This window comes from Mustela nivalis (assembly GCF_964662115.1).
Source record: "Mustela nivalis genome assembly, chromosome: 3".
Lineage (NCBI taxonomy): Eukaryota > Metazoa > Chordata > Mammalia > Carnivora > Mustelidae > Mustela > Mustela nivalis.
The window spans coordinates 41,419,295-41,445,290 of NC_139022.1; positions in this window are offsets into that span (position 1 = coordinate 41,419,295).

Here is a 25,996-nt window from a genome sequence, read left to right on the forward strand (position 1 = left end):
ATTCTTTCTCCCTCTCTACTCCAGTAGAATATCCATTTTTCATTCTCTTGGGATAGGGTTAGAGGGCATCCCTACTGCTGCTAGACCATGGTTTATTTTTTTTAATATTTTATTTATTTATTTGACAGAGAGAGATCACAAGTAGGCGGGGTGGGGCAGGTTCCCTGCTGAGCAGAGAGCCTGATGTGGGGCTCGATCCCAGGAACCCGAGAACATGACCCAAGCTGAAGCAGAGGCTTAACCCACTGAGCCACCCAGCGCCCCATAGACCATGGTTCTTGCTGCATTCAATAATATCTCCAAAATACTATAACAGACCTTTACCAATGATGCCTTTATAAATAGACAGAGTGTCCTTTGTTTACCAAAACTTACCAAAACAATAATTGTACTTTTGTTATTCAAAGACCTGTTTTATAGCTACTCCAGAAAAATCAGAATCCTCCCTTATAGGATGCTCTATTCCTGCACTCAGCTATACATAACGTGATTTTACTTCCAAATTCCAAATCTCAGCTATAAGTCTGCCTGGGAAATCTCAGATAATATGAAGAATATTAGATACAAAGAGTTCTGGACCATTAGTTTTATCTTTTAAGCCTCAACAACTTAAGGGAGTACACCAGAAGGGAATAGAGTGGATATTGCATGAGCCAGCATACCATTATCTACTTCAAACACTGATATTTACACATAAAAATTTATGAAAAGTTGACCAGCTATGAAGTGAGTCACAGTGTTTTCTACAACATTTGTCATGTATATACTTTGCCTATATTGCTTTATGCAAATATTTAGATTAGTAATCAACGAGAACAACTCAATAGTAACCCAGGACATGCAAGTATTACCAATAGTATATAAAGCTTAAAAGGTCAGGTAAATATTTGCTTTGTTATTTGTAATCAGAATATATTTTTCATATTTGCAATAAATACAGTTGAAGTTTATTCTACCAAATACATCCTCAAGGATGTAGATATGACACAAGTCCCATTTCCCTTGAGAATTTCAGGGGTGCTGAAAATATTAGACAGTGGAAAGTAGACTGTGGTAAAAAAGCATATGTCCAGGATGTGGTAGATTTTTTAAATGGCCACCATCCTTCATTGGAAGAGTAAGCATCTATTTTCCCATCCCTAAATATGGATGAGCTTTGTGAATTGCTTTGGCCAATAGGATATAAGCAAACTGTGGCACAAGCAAAGATTTGAAAACTGCTCACACACTGGGACTTGCCTATTTGCCACTCCTGGGATCTCCTGCCACCATCATCATGTGAATAAACCTTGGAAAGCCTGCTAAATAACAAGAGACAAGTGACCCAGTCATACCATCTGTTCAAGTAACTCCAGCCAATCACCAGACAAGTGTGTGAGGCCATCCTGGATAAGCTAGCCCCCAACCAACCTGCCAACTAACAGCAGATACATGAGCTACTAGACCAAGTGAGATAAGCCAAGCCCACCTGGATCAAAAGAGCCACCACAGAGCCCAGCCCAAATTGCAGACCCACTGAACTATAAACTGAAAAAGAAACTAAAAAAATATTTTGGAAGGCTAGTTTTTCAAACCACTAAGTTTTTTTTTTGTTTTTTGTTTTTTTTGTTTTTTTTTTTTATTTACTTGACAGACAGAGATTCACAAGTAGGCAGAGAGGCAGGCAGAGAGAGAGGAAGGAAAGCAGGCTCCTGCTGAACAGAGAGCCCGATCGATGCGGGGCTCGATCCCAGAACCCTGGGATCATGACCTGAGCCAAAAGCAGAGGCTTAACCCACTGAGCCACCCAGGCGCCCCTCAAACCACTAAGTTTTGTGGGATTTTTTTTTTAACACAAACAAGCTAACTTATATATAAAAAGATACCTAGGAGGGGTGTGCTGCTGTTGACTAACCTAAAAATATATAGCATTGGCTGTAGGACTGTGCAGTAAAGTGAAGCTGGAAAAGCAGTGAGGAAACTTGCAAAGGCTGACTCGTGCTACATAGGAGAAAAGCAAGTGGCAAAACTGTCCCCTGTAGTAATACGGAAGACAAAGAATTTACCTGATAAGCTGTGGACATGACAAGATGGCTTCTGACCCAAATGTTGCACCAGGGTAAGGTGAGGGAAGAAAGAGTGATGCTAAAAATAAACTGTTATCAGACAGATTTTTTTTTTTCAGACAGAATTTTTTTTTAAAGATTTTTATTTATTTGACAGAGAGAGAGAGAGAGATTAAAACTAGGCAGAGAGATAGGCAGAGAGAGAGAGGGGAAGCAGGCTCCCTGCCAAGGAGACAGCCTGATGTGGGACTCGATCCCAGGACCCTGAGATCATGACCTGAGCTGAAGGCAGAGGCTTAACCCACTGAGTCACCCAGGTGCCCCCAGACAGAATTTAAAAGGAAAATAAAGGGGTAGGACAAATTGGGTTGGAAAACCAAATTACTTCTCATTTCCAGTATCTCCAACTAGCAAATTATTTTCTTTTTCTTCTTTCTTTCTTTTTCTCTTTCTCTTTCATTTGTTTCAGAAGTATAATTTAGTGATTCATCACTTACATAAAACAACCATTGCTTTTCAGTACAAATGCTCTCCTTAATGGCTATCACCCATTTAAGCCATCCACCCCCAACCCCCGCCCACCTCCCCTCCAGCAACCCTCAGTTTGCACAATACAGTTAAAATTCTGTCTTCTGGGGGTGCCTGGGTGGCTCAGTGGGTTAAACCTCTGCCTTTTGCTCAGGTCATGGTCTCAGGGTCCTGGGATAGAGCCCCACGTCTGGCTCTCTGCTCAGTGGGGAGCCTGCTTCCCCCTCTCTCTCTCTGCCTGCCTCTCTGCCTACTTGCGATCTCTCTCTCTCTCTCTGTGTTAAATAAATGAATAAATATATATTTTTAAATTCTGCCTTTTGGTTTGCCTCTTTTTTTCTTTAATCCCCCCAATGATGTTCATTTCTTTTGTTTCTTAAATTCCATATGAGTGAAGTCATGGTATTTGTCTTTATCTGATTTATTTCACTTAGCATAATACACTCTAGCTCCATCCACAACATAGCACATGGCAAGACTATATTCTTTTTCATGGCCAAGTAATAATCCATTATATATGGCATCTTCTTTATCCATTCATCAGTTGATGGACATTTGGGCTGTTTCCATAGTTTGGTTACTACAGACAAAGCTGCTATAAATATCAAGGTGCATGGACCCTTTCAAATCAGCGTCTTTATATCCTTTGGGTACATGCACCTAGTAGTGCAATTGCTGGATCATATGATGGTCCTATTTTTAACTTTTTGAGAAACCTCCAAGCAAATTAGTAACAAATAAAGTGAGGGAAAAGATAAGAACAAAGATCAAATCAAGGATCTGTCTGTAAAACCCTTTGTTAAAATTCTGAAAGAGGGGTGCCTAGGAGGCTCAGTGGGTTAAAGCCTCTGCCTTCAGCTCAGGTCGTGATCTCGGGGTCCTGGGATCGAGCCCCGCATGGAGCCCCCCATCGGGCTCTCTGCTCAGCGGGGAGCCTGTTTCTCCCTCTCTGCCTGCCTCTCTGCCTACTTGTGATCTCTGTCTGTCAAATAAATAAATAAATAAATCTTTAAAATCCTGAAAGATTCAAGGAGGTACGAAATGGCTTCTCCAGAATAAACAAAAGGCTTCTGATGGGGCGCCTCGGTGGCCCAGTTGGTTAAGCTCCTGCCTCCGGCTCAGGTCATGATCCTGGAGTCCTGGGATCAAGCCCCACATCACGCTCCCTGCTCAGCAAGGAGTTTGCTTCTCCCACTGACCTCTCTCCTCTCATGGCCTATCTCTCTCTCTCAAATTAATAAATAAATAAAATCTTGGGGCGCCTGGGTGGCTCAGTGGGTTAATGCCTCTGCCTTCAGCTCAGGTCATGATCTCAAGGTCCTGAGATCGAGCCCCACATCGGGCTCTCTGCTCAGCAGGGAGCCTGCTTCCCTCTCTCTCTCTCTCTGCCTGCCTCTCTGCTTCCTTGTGATTTGTCTGTCAAATAAATAAATAAATAAAATCTTTAAAATAAATAAATAAATAAATAAATAAAATCTTAAAAAAAAAACAGATTAAAAAAAAAGCTTCTGAGAAGAATAAGGGTGTGGTCACATAAAAGCTTAATCCCCCAAAAGGCATCTATTAAGTCAAGAGAGAGGCAGTCTCAAAACATCTGACATTCTGTATTTTGTTGAATAGAGTAGACTAATATGGTATATGGAAATCCCACAGGTATTATGGAAGACATATCTGTAAAAGTACCAGTAGATTAGAGGAAAAGGAACGAAGATTGTTAAAATAAAAGAAAAAAAAGTCTTCTGTATCTCAACTACGAGAGGAAGCAAGCTAAGAATGCTACTCAGTTGTAATTGGAGGCCATATTTGTAGGGAAAAAACATTCAGAGGATAGAGCCATAAGTCCAAAGGTTGGAGTCAAGATCCATAGAAAACAGTGACCAAGAAACTACTGCCAAGGAAAAGTTAAGAATTTTGTACTGGGAATCCACTTCTATAGGGAACGGAGTCCTAACCAGGACACATTCCCTGGCGCCGGAGGCAGAAGAACTGAGCATCTGCCCGGAGGGATTCCAGAATTGCAGGGGTCAGCACCTGCTACCTACCTCCTGCTCTTCCCTTTTCTGAATGGAAAAGTCACTTATAATTATCCTATCCTTTTCTCCCTTTGTAGGTGAGGCACAGACAATGTGTGTTTTTATTCACTGTTTTCTTTGGTTCACGACTGCAAGAGGAACACATCTAAGGAGTAACATTCAGATCTTATTTAAATCATGAGATCCTGGACCTCCAGCCTAAAACTGGAATTAAATGACACTTCTGGGGAGGAGGTACAGGGATTCTGAAGGTGAGAGGAGAGTGAATTAATTGGGATCAAAGGACAAACTACAGTAGTTTATTAAAACGCAATTATCCCTTTTTCGTTCAAAGGCTTTCCACTTTCCCACCCCTTGAATCTAGGTTGGTCGCGTAATTTGCCATGTAAACGAGACATTAACAAAACTGTTACAGGCGCTTACCTACTTGCTGTTTCTGGGCCTTCTGCCACTGCTGCCATGTGAATATGCCGAGATTAGCCTACTGGTTGATGAGCGACATGTGGCTTAATTGCATTTATACCCCATCTGAGAGTGAGACAGTAATCAAACACGAACTAAGTTACAGAGAATCAGTCTGGCCCCATGTGAGCTGCCCAGTGACAGCTGAGGAAGCCCAGCCCTGTTCAGCCAAGTCTGACCTTAAAGAACAGCCTGGCACAAATTGACAAACTAAACAAAAAGGAGGTTTTTTAAGCCACTCTGTTCATCACACTGGCTTGTTACAGCAAAGGCAAATCCATAGATAAGACTAATCTATTTCCACGTAGATATCTGGATGTCATCTCAAAAGAACGACATGAAAAGTCTCCTGTACCTCCTATTGAGAAGTCTGGAAATCTAGGATTACTGACGATTAGGCATTATGTTTGTTTGCTAAAGAGAAGACATTTTCTTGGAAAAAGCTGAAACTTATTTTCAAACTATGTCCATGCTACCTCAGGAAGGACTGTCTTAAAAACTAAAGAAAATGGATTACTACATGGGTAAAAAGAAGCTTCAAATCAGAGTTGAAATTGCATTTATACCCCACAGAACCCAGAGTTCAACAGGGGGAAGGGTGATCATGGGGAGGACATGACCTCTGGTTGACCTGCTTGCTGGCCCAGGGAATCAGAGAGTCCTCACTGCTCTCCTGTCCTTGACATGTATATTTTGCCCACCCTTCCCACAGTGGGAGGCATTTCCAAGGACACAGACTTGGGAGAGCAGTATGTTTTTAGAATATCTGCACTGTATTCATGACTTAACCAATTTGAGACCTCTGTATAAACTTGTTAGATTTGGGGGGCGCCTCGGTGGCTCAGTGGGTTAAAGCCTCTGCCTTCGGCTCAGGTCATGATCTCAGGTCCTGGGATCAAACCCCGCATCGAGCCCCACATCAGGCTCTCTGCTTAGCAGAAGCCAGCTCCCCCACCCCTGCCTACTTGTGGTCTCTCACTATCAAATAAATAAATAAATAAATAAATAAATAAATAAATAAATATTTTTTTAAAATACCAATTACATGTAAAGTATTGTGCTTGACATCCTAGAAAACACAAGAGGTGTTTTATCTAAAAATTGCCCCCAAAGACCATACACTTAATTGGAAGATGAAGGTATTTACTTATTACAAAGCAAACTAATGTTAACACATAATATACGACATCATATAGGTCAGTGCTGAGTGGTGAAGAGTATAGGCTTTGGAGCCATACTGCTGAAATCTGATCCCAGGTACCTCATTTATCTGCTGTATTTTTTTTTTTTTTAACATCTCTGGGGCAATCCCTTACATACCTATGCACAAAATAGGTATTTCAAAGTACCTATCTCATAGATTATTACAGAGAATTAATATATACCAAGTGCCTACAGCAGTTTAAATGTTAATATATGCAAAGTGCTAAGCACACAGAAAATGTTACATAAGTGCTATGTATCTAAATGTAGACAGTAAATGGCTAGGAATAATTAGCGACTCCACATGAATTGCTCTGAGAAGAGACAAAACTCAGCCACCTCTAGAAAAGAAGTCAGCCAACTTCCTGGCTTTAATTTCATACTCCATCTGTTTATCGGTTTTCAGAATTGGACAAAGTTTGTGAAAAGTTTTGTTTCCTTGAATATTCAAATTCAGTATTTTATATTAGGGATGAATTTTAATGACAAGGGAATAAGGGCATCTTAATCAGAGCCCACATGTTGAGCCTGCCCTGCTTGCAGATGGCTGTGGGAATCAATAAAGCTATAGCAGGTGCGTTAGTGTGAAAATATGCATGTGAACTCTATCTGTGCAGAACACTAGTGCATCTCTCCTGTGATACTGATATAACATACGTGGAGTGGATATTCTTGAAATAAATTAATGAGCACATTCAAAGTAATTTTAAATGTACAATACTCAAGACAGTATCTAAAAAGGCAAAACTAAGTAGGTACTGTTGTTCAGATGAGTTTCCTTTTTTTTTTGGTCTGCATATACATACAAAGTTCTACAGGTAAAAAATAATAATAATTCATCTCAAACTGTTAGAGATCACATTCATGTAATACTAGATTTTAGGTTGCCAGAATTTTTCTTTTTGAAGTCATTGGGGTCTAACAGTTTTTAATGCCATAAGTCTTACAAATGATTTTCTGTGGAGACACCTGGGTGGCTCAGTCAGTTAAGCTTCTGCCTTTGACTCAGATCACCTTTGGCTCAGGTCATGTTCCTGGGGTCCTGAGATGGAGCTCTGCGTCGGGCTCCCTGAAGGGAGTCTGCTTGTCCCTCGCCCTCTGCCCAGATCCCCCATCTCCCAGCTCATGCTCTTTCTCTCTCGCCCTCTCTATAATAAATAGAATCTTTTTTTTTTTTTTTTACAGTGACTTTCAGTGAAAGCATACAGCACTTGGTCTTGGTTTTAAAGTATGTTCTCCAGGTGCCTCGGTGGCTCAGTTGGTTAAGCCACTGCTTTCGGCTCAGGTCATGATCCTAGAGTCCTGGCATTGAGTCCCATATCAGGCTTCCCTTGCTCTGCAGGGAACCTGCTTCTCCCCTCCCTTTGCCTCTCCCCTTGCTGGAATGCTGTGTGTGTGTGTGTGTGTGTGTGTGTGTGTGTGTGTGTGTGTGTGTGAAATAAAATCTTTAAAAAAAAAAAAAAAGTATGTTCTCCGAAGGGCAGCATCAGCATCTCCTGAGTGTTTGTTAGAGATGCAAATTCTTAGGCCCCATTCCTGACCTGTTGAATCTTGAAATTCTGGAAGTGGGCGTAGCAATGTGTTTTATTGAAGTCTGCAGGTGCTTCTGTCACATGCTAAAATGGGAGAATCCTGGGGCATAGCAATTTTGCATTCCTCACTCACTCTTCTAAAGAAATGATACTGTTCTGTCTTCAAAGAAACACAATTCTTGGGTTATTTGAGGAACTGTTTCCAATATTATAAAAATCAAAATATAAAAAGGCAAGCCCACTCTTCTTATCTGAAAACAATGGAGCAGAACTGTTCTACCAGTGAAATTTTTCAAACACTTGGGCAAGACTTTTTTTTAATACTTTTTTATAATACATAGCTTATGCTAAATGTATTTTTGTTCTTTATTTTAGAAACTGTCGACTTAGTGAAGAGAACAAGAAATATCACATAGTACAAAGTGTAAAAGTCACCAAAGAAAAAAATCCAAAACTAAAGGCTGAAGAAAAGGCTAATGCTGAATTTCATTTCAAATACATAAAAATTAACAAAGACATGAAATTCACCTAAAGAAGAGGCACTTGCATAGAATAAAAATAATTTAGATGTAAAATGGAAGAACTGATTGCCCCAGTTTGACTTCCGTTCAAAGACACACTTGTAAATTAAAAGTAGAGATTAGGAGGGAAAAAAAGGCAGAGTGGGGGGTGGTGGCTCCTGATGGCTCAGTCAGTTGACCATACAACTCTTGATCTTGGGGTTGTGACTTTGAGCCCCACATTGTGTGTGAAGACTGCTTAAAAATAAAATCATTAAGGGGCACCTGGGTGGCTCATTTGGTTAAGCAGCTGTCTACTGATTTTGGCTCAGGTTATAATCTCAGGGTCCTGGGATCGAGCCTCCTGTTGGGCTCTGCAGTCTGAGGGAGTCTGCTTGAGGATTCTCTCCCTCTCCCAAAGCCCCCAGCTCACACATAAAGGCTTTCTCTCTGTCCCTCAAATTTTAAAACTATCTTATAAAATAAAATAAAATAAAAAATCTTTAAGAAGAAAAAAAACAAAAAGGAATTGAGAATCACAGTCTTAAAATACTGTGAAGGCACTGTCTAAACTATTCTTTTTAATGGTAATTGAGCATGTGTATAGGGAATTGCACTATATTAACCACTTTGGGAATTATAATTTAGTTGAATATCACTCTGGTTTTCACAGAGAACACAAATCTGCTGGGAAAAAAAAAATAACCACATTGCAATGAAAGTGCATGTTAAAAGCAGAAATTTCATTCCAACATGTAGAGTTAGAACACCGCGGTCTCAGGACAAATTCCATAGGCAGTTTTTTTCAGCTAGGCCACAAAAACAGAGCTCCAGTGAGACAAATGATGTTGGTACAGGTCTAGTACCATGCCTCAAGTACAGGAGGTACTCTGCAAACAGTTGTTATTCAACCTTACAGTAAATTCTCTTATGTTTACTTCCATCTTTCCTTGGAAATACTGGCTCCTTACGTAGCTGTATTCATGGACCAAAGAAAAGGAGTTAGTGGACAAGAAAAAGTAAAGACACAAGTGGCAACGACAGCAACAACAAAGACTGTGCATTGTAAATGGCTTTCAGTGAGAAACAATGAGAGACTATGGGACACACAATAATGAAACTATTAGTATAAATCAGTGTACCGGGAGAATTTATTGCACTCCAATAGTACGTAAAACTCTAGAACATGTTACCATGCACTGTTAGGGGACACAAAAACCTGCAAAGCTGGGACTGTGTGTCTGCTGAACGAGAGGATAAGACATGTGTAAGAAGTATATGAAAACTGAATACGAGGTGATAAGTGCCCATTTTATGGGGGACAATGAAGACTACAGGGTCAAGATCAAGATTTATATTGGCAGGTGGTGTTTGGAGTTTTCTAGGTTGGATTGGTATTCCTTGTTATGCTGCATTTTTAGGATAAAATCATTTTTTTTCTTAGATTTTATTTATTAGAGAGAGAGTGCCCGCATATGTTGGGGGAGGGGCAAAGAGAGTGGGAGAAGCAGGCTCCCCGCTGAGCAGGGAGCCTGACGCAGGCTGATCCCAGGACTCCGAGATCATGACCTGAGCCAAAGATGGACACTTAACCAACTGAGCCACCCAGGCAACCCTGGGATAAAATCATTACCTCTGTGGCTTCTCCCATTTCCAATTTCTTCCCATGCTCCTTAAACCCCAAACATCGAAAAGCTCACAGTGCTAAGGTGAAAGGTATATGATGGGGAAAATTATGAAAATAGTAAATGAGGAGAGAAAGGGATATCATCCGTTATCTGTGCCAAGAAACAACCAACCAAATAAGTGCATAAGAGCCGAGCCACAGGGGGAAGGCAGGAGGAGATTATTCTCTGTAAGACATCAATGGTTCTTAGTAAAAACAAAACCCAAATCTACAGAACTAATTCCAATTGCCACCAAGTTTTCCAGTGGAACTGTGTTTTTGTTCCTATTAACTCACATTCACACATCCTAAAGGTTTTAAGAAATGATTTTACATGCATTCTATTATTAATTCGCACAGCAAACATGGGTGGAAACAGCTGCTGTGGGAACTTACATGACTTGAGCAAAGGCTAACTGCTAGCAGTAGGACAAAGCCAGGACTTCAAGTCAGATATTCAAAATCATGTTTTGAAGAGCCTAAAATGAAGACATCTCCTAACTATATTTAATACCAGAAAAGGAAAGTTCCAACAGAGGAGTAATTCTCACTACTCAATAGCACCAGCAGCACCAACCGTGCAATCAGTGTTTTCCTGTCTACCTGGACGATCTCCCTGGCCCAGTTGGCGAGTCCTAAGACCTATTATTCTATGGGTTTCTGATGTCAACACTTCAAACCAATACTATAAGGAGAGAAGGACACTCTGGGTCAGCCCAGAAAAGACAATAGCGTTTCTACTTCTCTCTCTCTTTCTCTTCAGCATACCAACTCCCATGGTCTGAGGAATTCTGGCCATATGCAGAAGCCATATAGAATTGTTCTAGAAGACGGTCCCATTGGTCTCCCAGCAGACACCCAGCGTCCTCACCAGATGCTTGAGGGAGCCTTCACCAGGCTCTGACAGCGACATAACAGAGCCTGAGCAGTAATAGGCTAGTTGAACACAGGCAGCCCTCAGAGCCAAAAAAGCCAAAAAGAAGTGTTACTGTTTAAAGTTATGCTTTAAAGCAATTTGTTGTATGGCAAAATAACAACCAGCATCTCATTTTTTACCTGAGTTGTTTCTTTAGAGAAGGCAATTAGTTCAATTTGTAGGCTCTCTGTGGGAAGCCAGCCAGGAGATAAATATGTAGCACCTGGTCGGGTCTGAGACCTCGTTGTGCAGACAGCTACATCATTTGGGGACCCAGTGCCAAATGAAAATGTGGGGCCCCTTGTGCAGAAAGCAGGAAAGAAGTGCTGTTACTTATACATAAAATGCTTCCTCCTTTCTGGTATGGTCTGTATCTGTTTGCTTTTGTTGTTCCATGGTATTTTCAGAAGAGCCCAATTTACATTTTAAATTTTGAACATTTTTTTTTTACTCTTCATCTTTATATTACACAATGCTCATTTCAAAGGCAAATGTCCAAAGACTTAACTTATGGGTGGAATCACCAGGATTACAATTCATATTACTGCGATTCCTGCCCAAAGGGTACCACAAGCCCACCAAGGGAGAGAAATACAAGCCGGACTCAGAAAATCTGGAATGTGAGAGAGAGAACCTATCCTTAGGGACAGAGCCAGCCTAGGGAGCGCTCTGGGATGTAAGGACTGTGGCACGAGGGTGGACCCCCACAGGTAGCACAAGCCTGAGACCGTCCAGCAACGGAGACTGCACCCATGCTCACTGAGCCTGTGGCAGACACAGGAACGATGCCTCAGAGGGCGCAGGGTCTGAAGAAGTCAAGTTCCGTGTCTCACTGCTCAGTGGGCTGGTCCACCAGGACAGATGGGCCACCCCCGAGGATCTTTAAACCTTTGTCCTGAGAGGCACTCAAACCTCCATGAGGGGCAGGCACCAAGCCAGTTGCAGCAACCAGCGGATGGACCACTAGGTAAGTGGTGCTAGTCCAGAACTGTTGATGTTCTAACAGGTTCTAGTTACTGTAAGGGCACACGCCCACCCTGAGCTTCCCAGTACCCATGACCAGGTTCCTGTGGGGGAAAGGCTGGCAGAGGTTACGGGGTGGGGAGTGGGGAAAAGGAGGCTGGAGGGGCCAGGATGCCAGAAAATCAGGGAGCTAGGAAGCAGGGACAACCATCCAGGGAGGCTTCAGAGGAGTTGGGTGGCTGTGAGGCTCCAGGGCCCCATGCTTGCTCCATTGTCCCCTAAGACTTGCAAACCCTGAAAGCAACATGCAGTGTGTGCCATTGGGAAGGGAAACAGTCAGGAAGAAGTTATACATGTAATTAATATCATAACAGAAGTCCAAGGTGCAATGGGGGCCAGTGGAGCTGGGGGGGAGGGGTCATCTTTGAAGTATGTAGAAAGACTACTCCTCTTTCAGATGCGACCAGAAGGAGGAGCTTGTTTCCTGGTATCTTGCTTTGTGGGAGGGACAGGAGCAAGGTTGAGCAGGGACATGGAGAAAGGGCAGAAGAAGGGAAGGGCATTTCCAGCAGAAACAAGAAGCATAGACCACAGTACTGTCTCTTGAACAGAAGCTACTTTTATAAGTAACACAAACCCAATGCTCACATACTTAGGGGGAAAAAAGCAGGTTCTGCCTGACAAGAAGAGAATGTGATGACTCTAAAATGCAAACCAGGAGCACTGTCTCAGAAGAACAGAGGAGGAGAATAGAGACAAAACAAGTGTTCTTCCCAAACGCAGAGTCTGAAATGAGGACACACATGCGACCAGTTCTTCTGGAAGTTATTGCAGAAAGCGCCGTGAGGAAATGGGGATGTAAGGCGGAGAAAGAAAGATAAGTAATGAAGTTAGTTTTGCTCTGTGGGTAACTGCCACTTACCCCCCTTCAGCCTGGAGAGATAGGACAGAAACCCCCCTCAGAGTTGTCTCCTGTGTGTAAGTAAGGAAGCTCTGGTGTTTTCACAAACTCCCATCCTTCATCAGTGAGGCATTGCCCCAGGGGAGCTAACAGTTCCCCAGCACTATTGGTCTGTGGCACGTGTGGCAACAGCACACTGCCAGGACCCAGAAATGCCTCTAGCAGAGACCAGGGGTGCTGCTGGCATCCCTCCTGTAGGTGAACTTCTGGGCAGGTGGAGGAGGTGAGGGTGGGCCACTGCTGCCCACCCCTCTGACTGAACTGTTCCCTTAGCTGAGGTAAGGAAATGTAAATGAGAACAGCAGAAAATTCTGAAGAAAACCAGGACCTAAAAAGGGAGAGATACAGGGGTAGCTGGTGCTTTCTTGTTCTCCAATGAAAGTCATGGAATCGCAGAGTTTTAGTGCTCAGTATTTCAACCACCACCTTCCATGACAAAACTGTGTTTGCCAAGGGCTAAGTCCCTTGTCCAGAATTTCACAGCCATTATGGGCATGAGTCTTCTCACATTTGTTTCAGCCTACTTTCTACTATTACACACCTGTTCGCGAACATGGCTTTCACCTTGAGAAGAAACAAAAAGAATAAATGGGGATGGCACGATCATCTTCATGCAGACAGGACATAAGCAGCTACTGGAGAGTGGGTTTACAAGGGAAGTCAAAACAGCAGCCAGATGAGAAGACCTCCACCTTCCTGAAATACCCGTAAATATTTATCCCCAAGAACTCACCCTTTCTCTATCTTCATATCCTCTACAATTCTGGAGAACTAGTCGTAACAGAAAACGTTTCACAGAATATTGCTAATGTGCCTTATAGGTACACTGAGGTATATAACAGACAAATAAGGAATATGAGATTTTCCCTCATTTAGTAATAAAGAGTGAGACTGAATTATTGAGGGTAGTCAGGTATCAGTAATCTTCCAAGTAATAAGTTGGCATATGCCAGAGGAACAAAGCTCTACTAAGCCCAGATACATCACGGGCTTCTAAGAAATGACTTAACGAGCTAAAAAAATCAACAGTAACACAACATTTAATCATTTATAGAAGGACAATGTTCTTGGAACTGTCCTTTAATAGCAGTCTAAAATTATATCCCCTAATGTAAGAACATGTGTTTGGCCACTGGAGTGGTTCTGTAGGTAGGCACAGTGATTTATCCAGGGAGTAAAAAAAGATTTGAAGTAGTAAAACCTGAAATTTAAAAGGTTATCTTCTCTGCCTGGACAATAGCTATATATGAGGGCCAAAATATAACTTGAACAAATAATAGGACATCTACAAATTAAGGATACACTGTAAAATGATCAAAAATTTTAAAAATAAGGTGAGTAGAATTTTTTCTTTAACAATATTGACTACATCCCTGAGGGCACATGTAAGAATAAGTCACTGTAATCACTATCATGAGCAATTTTAAAAAGAAAAATGCTACAGAGAAGTTATTTTAATGATAGTTAAGTGTTTTAGAGACCCAGGTGAGCTTCTGACATATATTTTAACTGTCCCTAAAAACTTCCCAAAATGATACACCATGCCCAAATCTTTCTATTTAAACAGCTTCAAAAGATCACAGTCAATCTCACACAGCTCATACATTTTTTAATTCAACTTTTGTCAAATTGATTTATGATTCTGAATTGGACTTATGTCAATTTGATTTATGTTTCTGCTCTCGGTCGATGCTATGCGTACTTACTATAACTGAGTTGTCACAGAGGGAAGGGGATCCACATGGACAGAGACGATATACCTCCCTAAGGGCCATTAACTGGAAATAACAGAGCAGGCCTCACCCTTCGCTTTCGATGGCCCCCGAGCTTCCAGAAACATGTGTCTTGCAGTACCGGGCACAGATCAGAAGCGTGGAGTCCAGGGAGATAAGCTAGTAGATATATGCTATTCTTTTGGGGAAGGTAATGTCTCCCATAAAGTTCCTTTTAACTTTTAAAGAATGGCTGAGTTAAGAAACCGTTTAAAACTCATTACCTATGACCATTAAGTGATAATACATTTTGGTTCAGCTTGTCTTGCTACGGAGCGAGAGCCTTCATGGGTGTCTTAATTTTTCCCACTTTATAGACATTTTCCCCATGCCAGGGAGAAATAGTTTGCAAGGTTTTGTGGAGGAAAAAAAAAAAAGTGTGAGACAATATTGCACCATCAACATTCACATAAAATGAAGTTCTTAGCCAACAAACTTGAGGATTTGACAATAAATGATCTACCCTTTCAGGAGCAAGATTGTGATTTTGCTATTAACAACTCATGGCCGAGATGTACAGTCCTATTTTCCACTTGTGATCTGCCATTTTCCCACATAATCTCCAAAATATTTGATGCCCTGCTAAGTATAATTTAACTCTCTTCTTTCTTTTTATCGTTAGTTCATTACTATATTTGACTTCTATAAATCTAAACTAAAAAGTGAACCATAGATGTCTATAGATATACATCAAGTAGAGAGGTCTGTCAATATTTGCTTTGATCACTGCCAAACAGTGCAGTGATAAGATTCCCAAAATGACCTTGTGCTTATATTTAATTTTCAGAAAACTCTCTCTAACAATTCTGGCATAACTTCTACAAATACCCACAGTTGCTACCTCCCAGGAAACCATGAAAAGTCAGCTTGAAAACAACATGTTTTGAAAATATTTGAAGGGAAAATTGTTTCCACTTAATATCTACAGACAACAGAATCGAACATGATTTCAAGCCTATAACAATGCCAGAAAATGTACTTATCTAAGTAGATTCTCAGGTATAAAACAGGACCATTAAAACATTACCTTTTCAGGCACCTGGATAGCTCAGTGGGTTAAAGCCTCTGCCTTAGGCTTGGGTCATGATCCCAGGGTCCTGGGATTGAGCCGGGCATCTGGCTCTCTGCTCAGCGGGGGGCCTGCTTCCCCCGCCTCTCTCTCTACCTGCCTCTCTGACTACTTGTAGTCTCTGTTTGTCAAATAAATAAATAAAATCTTAAAAAATAAATAAATAAACTTTACCTTTTCTGTAAACTTAAAGTTGGGACCACTAACCACTCTGTCCACTTTACTCCCTTCAGAGAGCAACTCTTAGAGAATAGGGTATCCAGAAAGTTATGAAAGTTTACTCTTCATAGATCTTCAATCAAGAAAACAGCCTTATCTCTGGCCAGTTTATAAGTAGTTCTCTAATTGGAGAGAATCCCCTAAACCAGCCATAAAGCCTAATCTATCCCTAGAATTTATATAAATTAGATACTGATCTCAGAGGATTTCTGGCAGCCTGAACTATACTTGCCAGTAAGCTTCTGATACTATGAAACTGATACTATGAAACTAAGGAACTCTGTCCTTCCTCAAATTCCTCAACTTAGCAAATACTATAGCACTCCAAAGCAATACTAAATTCTAGTAAGGACTGCTGAAATTTTCTTGAACTTTCGGTATTAAAACCAGGCACGGCCCCCAGACAAAAAAAAAAGCTGGGGGACTCATTTTCCACAACTTGCACCGTAGGCACACAATTCAAACTTGTGTCTTAATAGAACAACAAATGTTGACAGGTTTTAGACAATGTTGTTAGGGCGACAGTGCCATAGTCCTCTTCTGTGACCTGCCCCATACCTATGGCTTTCAGCAACTCATTGTCCACTGTTCCATCAGGGAGGTAATAAAGGCCGTTAATAGCCTTGGAAGAAAGCAATGATTAGATGCAGAATATTCTGACAAATACATTTTGTTTCATGTTATATCATGAAATTTAATCAGTTATTTAGCTGGTTCTTGTAAGACTACTTCCTCTGACCTTTCCACAGTGCATGCAGTGCCTTAGGATAGAAAGAATTCGTCGCTGAGTCTTCCATGTTCCTGCAGTACAATAGGTGTCACAGTGAAAGCTGATTAGCCTGCTTAGGAAAATGTTTTTCCAAAGGAGTTGAAGGACTCACACTCTGCATGGTGCTTTTCTTTCTCATTAAGCCTGACATTTCAGTGCTTTGTTGCAAATTAAAAACACATGATTGCCCTGGACTGTCAGTGTGAAGTTTTGCCCAATACACAGAGCACATTGCAGGAAAAAAAAAAAAAGAAACAGAAAAAGAAAAAGAAAGAAAGAGAGAGAGAAAGAAAGGAAGAGAGTGAGAAAGAAAGCAAGAAAGCCAGTGGGCGACAGAGTTCTTAAAAGTGTACTTGGGAGCTAAGGTTCACTTTATGACCATGACCAAGTAGCAGCAAGAGCTGAGCCAGTTTTCAGATAGCCGTGGGCAGCTGCTAGACTACTGACTACCAGACCGGCCTACAAAATAGATAGATCTGAGAGGACTTCAACCAGAGCACCAAGCACATTTGTTTTGTCTACTCTTCATTCCAAATTAGCCTGCCTTTTCCACAGGCAAAGGTTTTGTTTAAGTTCTGTGATTTACATTTTGACCCCCATTTCAAACAAGCATCTGCTTTATTTTTACAAGTGGGGATATAACCAGAGAGTGCTGGCAAGGCCCTGGAAAAACAGAGCAATGCTCTGTTAGGGGTGGGATGGCTGTTGGATACAGTGAAACTATCATTATGATGGAAATTATCATTATGATTGGCTCTGGAAGTTGAAAGGGTGAGAGCACAGGCACAAGTCACTGGGATCTTTTCATACAGTCTTACATCTCTTTTGTTTTACTGATAGATGTCGAAAATTAGTGTGTATTTTTTGTAAACATAACAGTCGTTGGCCTATTTAGGAACTACACCAGAAACGGGAATGCTACTCTGAAAAAGTACTTGGAGATCACCCGTGGAAATTATCATAATCAATTTGTCAACATTAGGAATGCTGACATACCTATTAAGTTTCCATTAGGTATACTGATACACATTTAGAAATACTACAAATTTTTGATTCCTATAATTGAAACAGAATTTTCTCATGTAAAATGCTCATTTATCTGTCACCGAAGCCTCTTGTAGAACGTACTAGGAAATATATTTCGATTTAATTAACTTATTTATTTACCCTTAGAAATAATAGGCATGGATCCAGTGAGGCAAGTTATGAGGAAGAGCCAGAAAATCATGTTCTGAGTATAAATAGCCTATTCTACTATATGTGATAAATAGCGACACCAGATTAATTTAAGAGAGCTCTACAAAGATGGTTTGAGAGATACAATAGTCTCATTATTTTATAATTAATGGATTTAATATCACTTTATAATTTCTATTTCTACATTTTCCTCCTTCACCTCGATGTAAGTATGCCCAAAATTTAGGAATCAAATTTACTCTAACAAGTATGAGACGTTCCTGTTTGTTTTTAAACATAATCGCTCCCTAAAAAACATGTAACATAGTAACACGTAACGTAACATGTAACATAAAAAGAATTCAAATGCTAGGTAGAATATCTGCATTTTGCAATTCATGTCATCTCTGGTAAGAAAGCATTCGCAAATTATATCCGTTAAAATAAAGGAGTGACAGTTTAATAAGCTAATATTATTTAAGGAATTAATCAACATGGTCCACTGGCTACCCATGGCTATGTAGCAAAATGAGTGGCTGAAAGCGATGAACATTTATTACCTCCCAATTTCTGTGGACTGCAGGTGCAGCTTAGCTTGGTGCCTCTGGCTCAGGCTTTTTGATGAAATTATAGTCAAGCTGTCGCCTAGGGCCATGTTCTTACCACAAGACTGGATTGGGAAGATGCCCTTTCAGTGTGGTTCCTGAGGCTGTTGGCAGGTCTCAGGACACTCCCATCCCAGTGCACGTGTCCCTCCCTGCACCTCTGCCTCACAACACAGCGACTTGTTTCTGCACAGAGTAAGTGATCCAAGAAAGAAGAAGAGAATGTCCAAAATGGAAGCCATAGTCTTTTCTCACACAGTCTTGGTAGTGAATCCCATACTGCTTACTATATTCTTTTATTTTTTTTAAGATTTATTTGTGCGAGTAAGACAGAGCCCAAGGGAAGAGCAGAGGGAGAACACAGACTCTGCACGCTGCTATGGGTATGGAGCCTGATGCATGGCTTGATCTCAGGACTCTGAGATCATGACCTCAGTGGAAACGAAGAGTTCTGCACTCAGCTGAGTGCCCTACTACGTTCTTTTCATGAGGAAGTCTGTAAGTCCAGCTCACACTCAAGGGAAAGGGGCTGAACTAGAGGGTGTGGATCAGCCACATAATATATATAAATAATATATTATAATATACTATTTATATAAAATATATATTTATATAAAATTATAAAATTTATATAGATTTATATATTATATATAAATTTATATATGTATTTATATATTTATATGTAAATGTATATGTGTGTTTATATATTTATATATAAATTTATATATATTTATTTACATAAAATATATAAATGGTATATTATAATATATTATTTATATATTATGTGGCTGAAATATATATTATATATATATATAAATAATACATATTATATATATATCAATGATATTTATTTATTAGCCATGGGATCAGATCCCATGACAAGGGATCATCTGGGTGAAGGCAGAGATGCCTTTCACATAGTGTGTTGAAACTCTCTTGAAAATATATCCCATAGGTCTTGGTTCTATTTAATCAGCAGCTATTTCTTGTTTGTAGTAATTTATTCAAATAGTCTGTATCAATATGGTATCTCATTAATACCAATACTGGACTGAAGGCTCCACTAAGGACATTTAAATATAATGTTTTACTCCAAATAGAGTAAGTTATGTCTCCTGATGTGGGCCATTTCTCATGCTGTAAAAAATGAATCTGAACTTAATACACTACAGTTGCCGTCTAGTGGAATTCTTAATTATCAAACACTTGCTAAAGGCCCTTAGATTGTTTGGAAATGAGATTATGAAATCCTCCAGTAAAGTCTTAGTAAGCTCCAGTTTGAATCATAAATCAAAGCTGATGAAGAATAACTTCCATTTCAGTTTGGCAAGAATACTTTTCTGGTTCAGCAGAAGGGGATTAAAGTATGGATGGAAACAGACAGAAAATATAAAAGACCTGGAAAAGTTGATTCGATCCAGATCTACCATTGCCTCAGTTTGTTTTTTTTTTTTAATAAAAGAGGGAAAAATAAAAACATCAATCAAAAATGGGTTATACCATCTATACTTGCCATTCAGATAGCTGTCATTCAATTGTTATTTCTCAAGGTAGAAAGTTTTACTCAATTCCTGCTCCAAATTACTTATATTGTTTTTATAGAGGCATCATCAAGGATTGAATTTCAAATCCAATAATGAATCACCACTTCTGGCCCTTCACAGTTAATGGAAGGATCTTTTCTATACATTCCGTATTGGGCTGTTACATTTTCAGCTCTTTCGTGAGACATAACTAATGGTATCAGATCGTCAGAATCACATCTGATCCCTACTGCCAATTTTTTTTTAAAGATTTTATTTATTTATTAGACAGAGATCACAAGTAGGCAGAGAGGTAGGCAGAGAGAGAGAGAGAGAGAGGGAAGCAGGCTCCCCACTGAGCAGAGAGCCCAATGCAGGGCTTGATCCCACAACCCTGAGATCATGACATGAGCCGAAGGCAGAGGCTTTAAACGACTGAGCCACCCAGGCTCCCCCAATTTCTTTTTTGAACTAAGAATTGGTCAGGCCAGTTCTGTGACCCATCAGTATTTCAGAAGATGTCATGATGGAGAACTAAATCCTTTCAGAGCATCTGTCTCCCTGACCGGGCTCTTGCCCGTGGTTGGCCCTAAATCGAAACCGTTGGATATGACAAAAGACAGATGCTAACTGATCATTCATATCTGCAAAAATCACACCTCATAGCACAATAGTCTTCTCAAGGCTTTCAGAACACCCGCTGTCGAAGTGATTCATCACTTTCAAGAATGCCATTTTAAAATATTTCTAGCAATTACATAAGGCATGTGCTGAAAATGCTATGAATTAGATCATTTCAAATATGTAGAGGTAACTTTGTTTCCTTAATGGCTTCCATTATAGTAGGAAAAGATATCATTCCCAATTTAGACGTTAATCATAAGTGCAAGTTCATATAAGAATTGTTTGCAGAAGTACGCACACAAAAATGCACACTCACGCACATGTTATATTCAGGGTTGCACATACTGTGAAGAGTAATGGAGCAATTTGTCATATAAAATGATGCTTAGGGGCACCTGGGTGGCTCAGTAGGTTAAAGCCTCTGCCTTCAGCTCAGGTCATGATCCCAGGGTCCTGGGATCAAGCCCCGAATCAAGCTCTCTGCTCAGTGGGGAGCCTGCTTCCCCCTCTCTCTCTGCCTGCCTCTCTGCCTACTTGTGATCTCTATCAAATAAATAAATAAAATCTTTTTAAAAAAATGATGCTGAGATATACTTTTACCAAAACATAAAGGGTACATGTATGAACATATAGACACCAAACTACTAAGGTGCACAAGCTGAGCAATTTCAAAAGGAAAAGATGAGTGTTAAGAAGTGGTTTTCATTTAAGAATTCAAGTTTGTCCTATAGGCCAAAAGAAAAAGAAAATCTGATTACCAACAAGGTGACCTAAACTTCTATTTTAATTTCTACTAGAAAATAGGTCTTTTAACCATTATTTGAATTCAACAGCTTTAAATTTGATTCTAATATGGCTGTCCCCTAGTCTACATATATGCTTTCTCATGGTGGAAACAAAGTCTTAGTCAAGATATTTACAAACACAGAATATATTTGCCTGCCCTGGCAATGAGGAGGTGTGTGTTATGAGGAAGAGTATCACCCCGAAAAAGCTACCCTAGTGGTTTAGTTGTTACTTATCAGCTGCCCCCAAAATAACAACTTTCACATATGGGATCAGATATTACTCAAAGACAACAGTATCGAATGAACTTTCTGTTGGTTGACCTACCCTCTGTTTTTCCCCATCCTGGCCTCTTGTGTGTCTTGCCTTAAGAATACGACTCAGCCATTACTCCCCCTTGACGTAAAATAGCACTTAGTGATTTTATCTGGGAATGACTTATATTTTCAATGGCTTTTCCCTCCTCTCCTAATTTTTCTCCATTTCTTATCATAATGAAACTCAGAAAAATGCACGAATCGAAAGCTTTCAATATACTCTGATGTCCTACTTCTATGATGGTCCTACATGACTTTGATGTGTCTATGTTTCAATTACTATCTGTTTTAGGCTCCAAAGAATTCTTGTGAGAGTGAAAACTTAATGGTAACAAATGATTACCGTTCAGGTAATCACCATTTAGTCTGCTAGTGCTGCCATAACAAAAGGCCAAAGACTGGGCAGTGTAAACATCAGAAGTTTATTTTCTCATGGTTCTGGAAAACAGAAGTCTAAGATCAAAGTGCCAGCTGGGTTAGCTTCTGCTGAGAGCTTTCTCCTTGGCTTACAGATGGCCATCTTCTCTCTGTGTCCTCACGTGGCTTCTCTATGCAGCACACTCCTGGTGTCCTTATGACCCTTTATAAACCTTTATGACCTCATTTATCTGCTTATGTCTTGAAAGGTTCTACTTCCAAATACAGTCACATCGGGGGTTAGGACTTCAACATATGGATTTGGGGAATGGGGGAAACAATTCAGTCAATAACAGTCAATAACAATGGCCCATATGCTGGGATTTTAAAGGACATGAATGATCCAGGAATCATTCAGCTCTAGAAGGTCCATTTGCTAGTCCCATCACAAATCATCAGCTACCTCTGGACTTGTGTCTTGGTATATAGAACAAGTATATATTGTTCTGCAGTATTGGAGCAACCAATGGCACTTCTAAAAGAAACTCTTCTAATCTTTCCTTTACATATCAGGAAATGAAGCAAAACGTTTACTAGTGACTCACAGTGATCCAAGTGACTGTCCCATAAAGGTGCTAGTCTCATGACCTAAACCTCTATCCTTTTTAGATGTATTTGTCATGACTTAGAGCCATCTGAGTGAATCAATCCTCATTCACTCACTCATTCATTCATTCATTCATTCATTCATTCATCAACTATTTGTGTTGAATGTGCTAGTCAATACCCAACACACTGGGATTCAGAGGTAAGGAAGACAAGGTCCCAAATTATAGCTGGGAACTGAATTTGAACTTCCAAAATGTGGACCTTTGGACCTAAAGTTCAAGGACAAAATCATGATCTTGGTTTCAATCCCATAAAAAGGTAGATAAAAATTAAAATCCTTTCAGGTCAGGACTGCTGTGAGGCCATACAGTGCCACTGTGCAAGCTTAAAAATGGCAACCTTGGGGCACCTGGGTGGCTCAGTGGGTCAAAGCCTCTGCTTTTGGCTCGGGTCATAGTCCTAGGATCAAGCCCCATATCGGGCTTTCTCCTCCGTAGGGGGCATGCTTCCTCCTCTCTCTCTTTGCCTGCCTCTCTGCCTACTTGTGATCTTTGTCTGTCAAATAAATAAATAAAATCTTTAAATATATATACATATATATATATATATATATATATATATATATATATATATATTAAACAAAAATGGCAACCTCTGTGGACCCAGACTTTCACATGAACAGTCCAAGCATACAATGAACATCCCTTTCTTCAATGGACACAGGCTAAACAGAATGCACAGACAGGATTGTGGCCAACTATAGACTCCTTGGTTGTACACACTTGTCCAAAGAACACAAACTGCACAAATTATATGTGGCAGTTGTCTTCCAGGTAGTGGAATTCAGAATCCAGACTATATTGGGAAGCAACACAGGCCACCAGGGAACATTCCAACTGAACACCACCCCATAAACCAAAGAGTTAATCTGAGAAGATTAAGGTCCAGGAGATTTCAAGGGCAATCCAGAGATTAGAAGAATAGTCAGTAGATACTCAGAGACAAAATATGGGAATATTTAAATTCCACAACAATGAAATTCTGACAATCTTTGTGATTGACTTTATCCCAAGCAACTCTTTTATCTTCTAGAGAGAACAAGAAAGATAGACTACCTGGATACATCATGCTTGTTCCAGCCATCTATTTTCTGAATTGGATTACAAATGAACTATGAATAGGGACCAAAGCTGTGAATGCCATGTACCTTTGAAGTACTTCCTAAATGTAAAGCAATAAAATCCTATTTCCAACAGAAGAGAGAAAGAGAAAGAGAGAGAAAGAAAAGAAAGGAAAAAAGGGAAAAGAAAAGAAAGGAGGGACGTAAAGAAGGAAGGAATGAGGAAGAGAGAAAGAGAGGAAGGAAAGGAAAGAGGAAGGAAGGGACAGAGGAAGAAAGAGGGAGGAAGGAAGGAGGGAAGGAAAGAAGGAAGGGTGGAATGGAATAGGAAAGAAAGAGGGAGGGAAGGATGAAGGGAGGGAAGAAGGAAGAAAGGGAGGGAGGGAGGGAGGAAGGGAAAGAGAGAGAAAGAAAGGGGGAGGGAGGGAGGGAGGAAGAAAGGAAGGAAGGAAGGTAGGTAGGTAGGTAGGAGAAGGGAAGGAAAGAATAAAGGAGGAAGGAAGAGAGAGAGAAAGGGAGAAAGGGAAGGAAGGAAGGGAGGAAGGAAGGAAGGAAGGGAGGGAGGAAGGGAGGGAGGGAGGGAGGGAGGGAGGGAGGAAGGAAGGAAGGAAGGAAGGAAGGAAGGAAGGAAGGAAGGAAGGGAGAAAGGAAGGATTTAAAAATATACACAATGGAATACTATGCAGCCATCAAAAGAAATGAAATCTTGCCATTCGCGACAACATGGATGGAACTAGAGCGTATCATGCTTAGCGAAATAAGTCAAGCAGCGAAAGACAACTATCATATGATCTCCCTGATATGAGGAAGTGGTGATGCAACATGGAGGCTTAAGTGGGTAGGAGAAGAATAAATGAAACAAGATGGAATTGGGAGGGAGACAAACCATAAGTGACTCTTAATCTCACAAAACAAACTGAGGGTTGCTGGGGGGAGGAGGTTTGGGAGAAGGGGGTGGGATTATGGACATTGGGGAGGGTATGTGCTTTGGTGAGTGCTGTGAAGTGTGTAAACCTGGTGATTCACAGACCTGTACCCCTGGGGATAAAAATATATGTTTATAAAAAATAAAAAATTAAAAGTAAAAAGAAAAACTCAGCTACATAGACACAACTAATTTCTAGTCACAGAAACAATTATTGGGTGAAAAGGGCAGTCTCAAGGGTCCTGCATATACTATCCTACGATATGACCATATTTCATTTATTTTAGTTAGTGTTTTTCCAGTAGGTATGCATGAGTGCATGTCATCAATTCAGTGAGTGAGAAGTTTGATAACATCATTTTTCTATATCATGAAGATAAATACACAACTTAGCTTTGGGCTTACAATTAAATGAACCACAAAACACTGATTTATTAAAACTCTTTGCAGATTTTTGGACAGAAATTTATTCATGCTCAAAGGTAACAAGAAATTGTTGTAAAGGTTACTGGACTGAAATTTTTTATTATTTTTAATCCCAGAAGGAAAAAAAATGTAAGTAAAATCTGTATTCCCTTAATTATGTTATGTCATATTTAGGTGGACCAAATTAATAAGATTAATAGGAAATATTGCAGGTATATATGCTGATCAAATGTAAATAACAGTTTTCTTTTTTTTATTATGGTAATCTAGTTGACATACAATGTTACAGGAGTTTCAGGTGTACAGCATAGTGATATGTGGTTTAGTATCAAAACCAGCACACTATTTGTGACCACACATCAGCCCTAGATTGTAGGATTATCATCTAGAATCCATATTGTAGATGTCCACCAACTGTAATACTCACTTCCACAAGCACATTGTTTTTAATCTTTATCGAACCTACTCTGTCTTCGTTTTCTACTAGTATGTCCTAACCTACACTGCCATTGCGATTTGTCCCATGAGCTTGAGGGGCTGTTGTTTCTTACGATCACCCCCATATCTCTCCCACCGTACCATCACAGTGGCTGGTTTCAACAAACAGATATATGACTAAGCTATCGTCATTTGCTTCACTCAGAGTCTCCTTTATTTGTATTTTCCCTCCTTTGTGATTATCTAGCCTCTTAAAAGCCTCCTTTTATGTTCTCTAATTAAAAAAATACTGAACCAGAATTCAAGTACAATCAGCCATAATCATGTGACTTTAAATGTATAAGAAGGGATGCCTGGGTGGCTGTTATTTAAGTGTCTGCCTTTGGCTCAGGTCATGATTCCAGGGTCCTGGGATCAAGCCCCTGTTTGGGCTCCCTGCTGAGTGGGGAGTT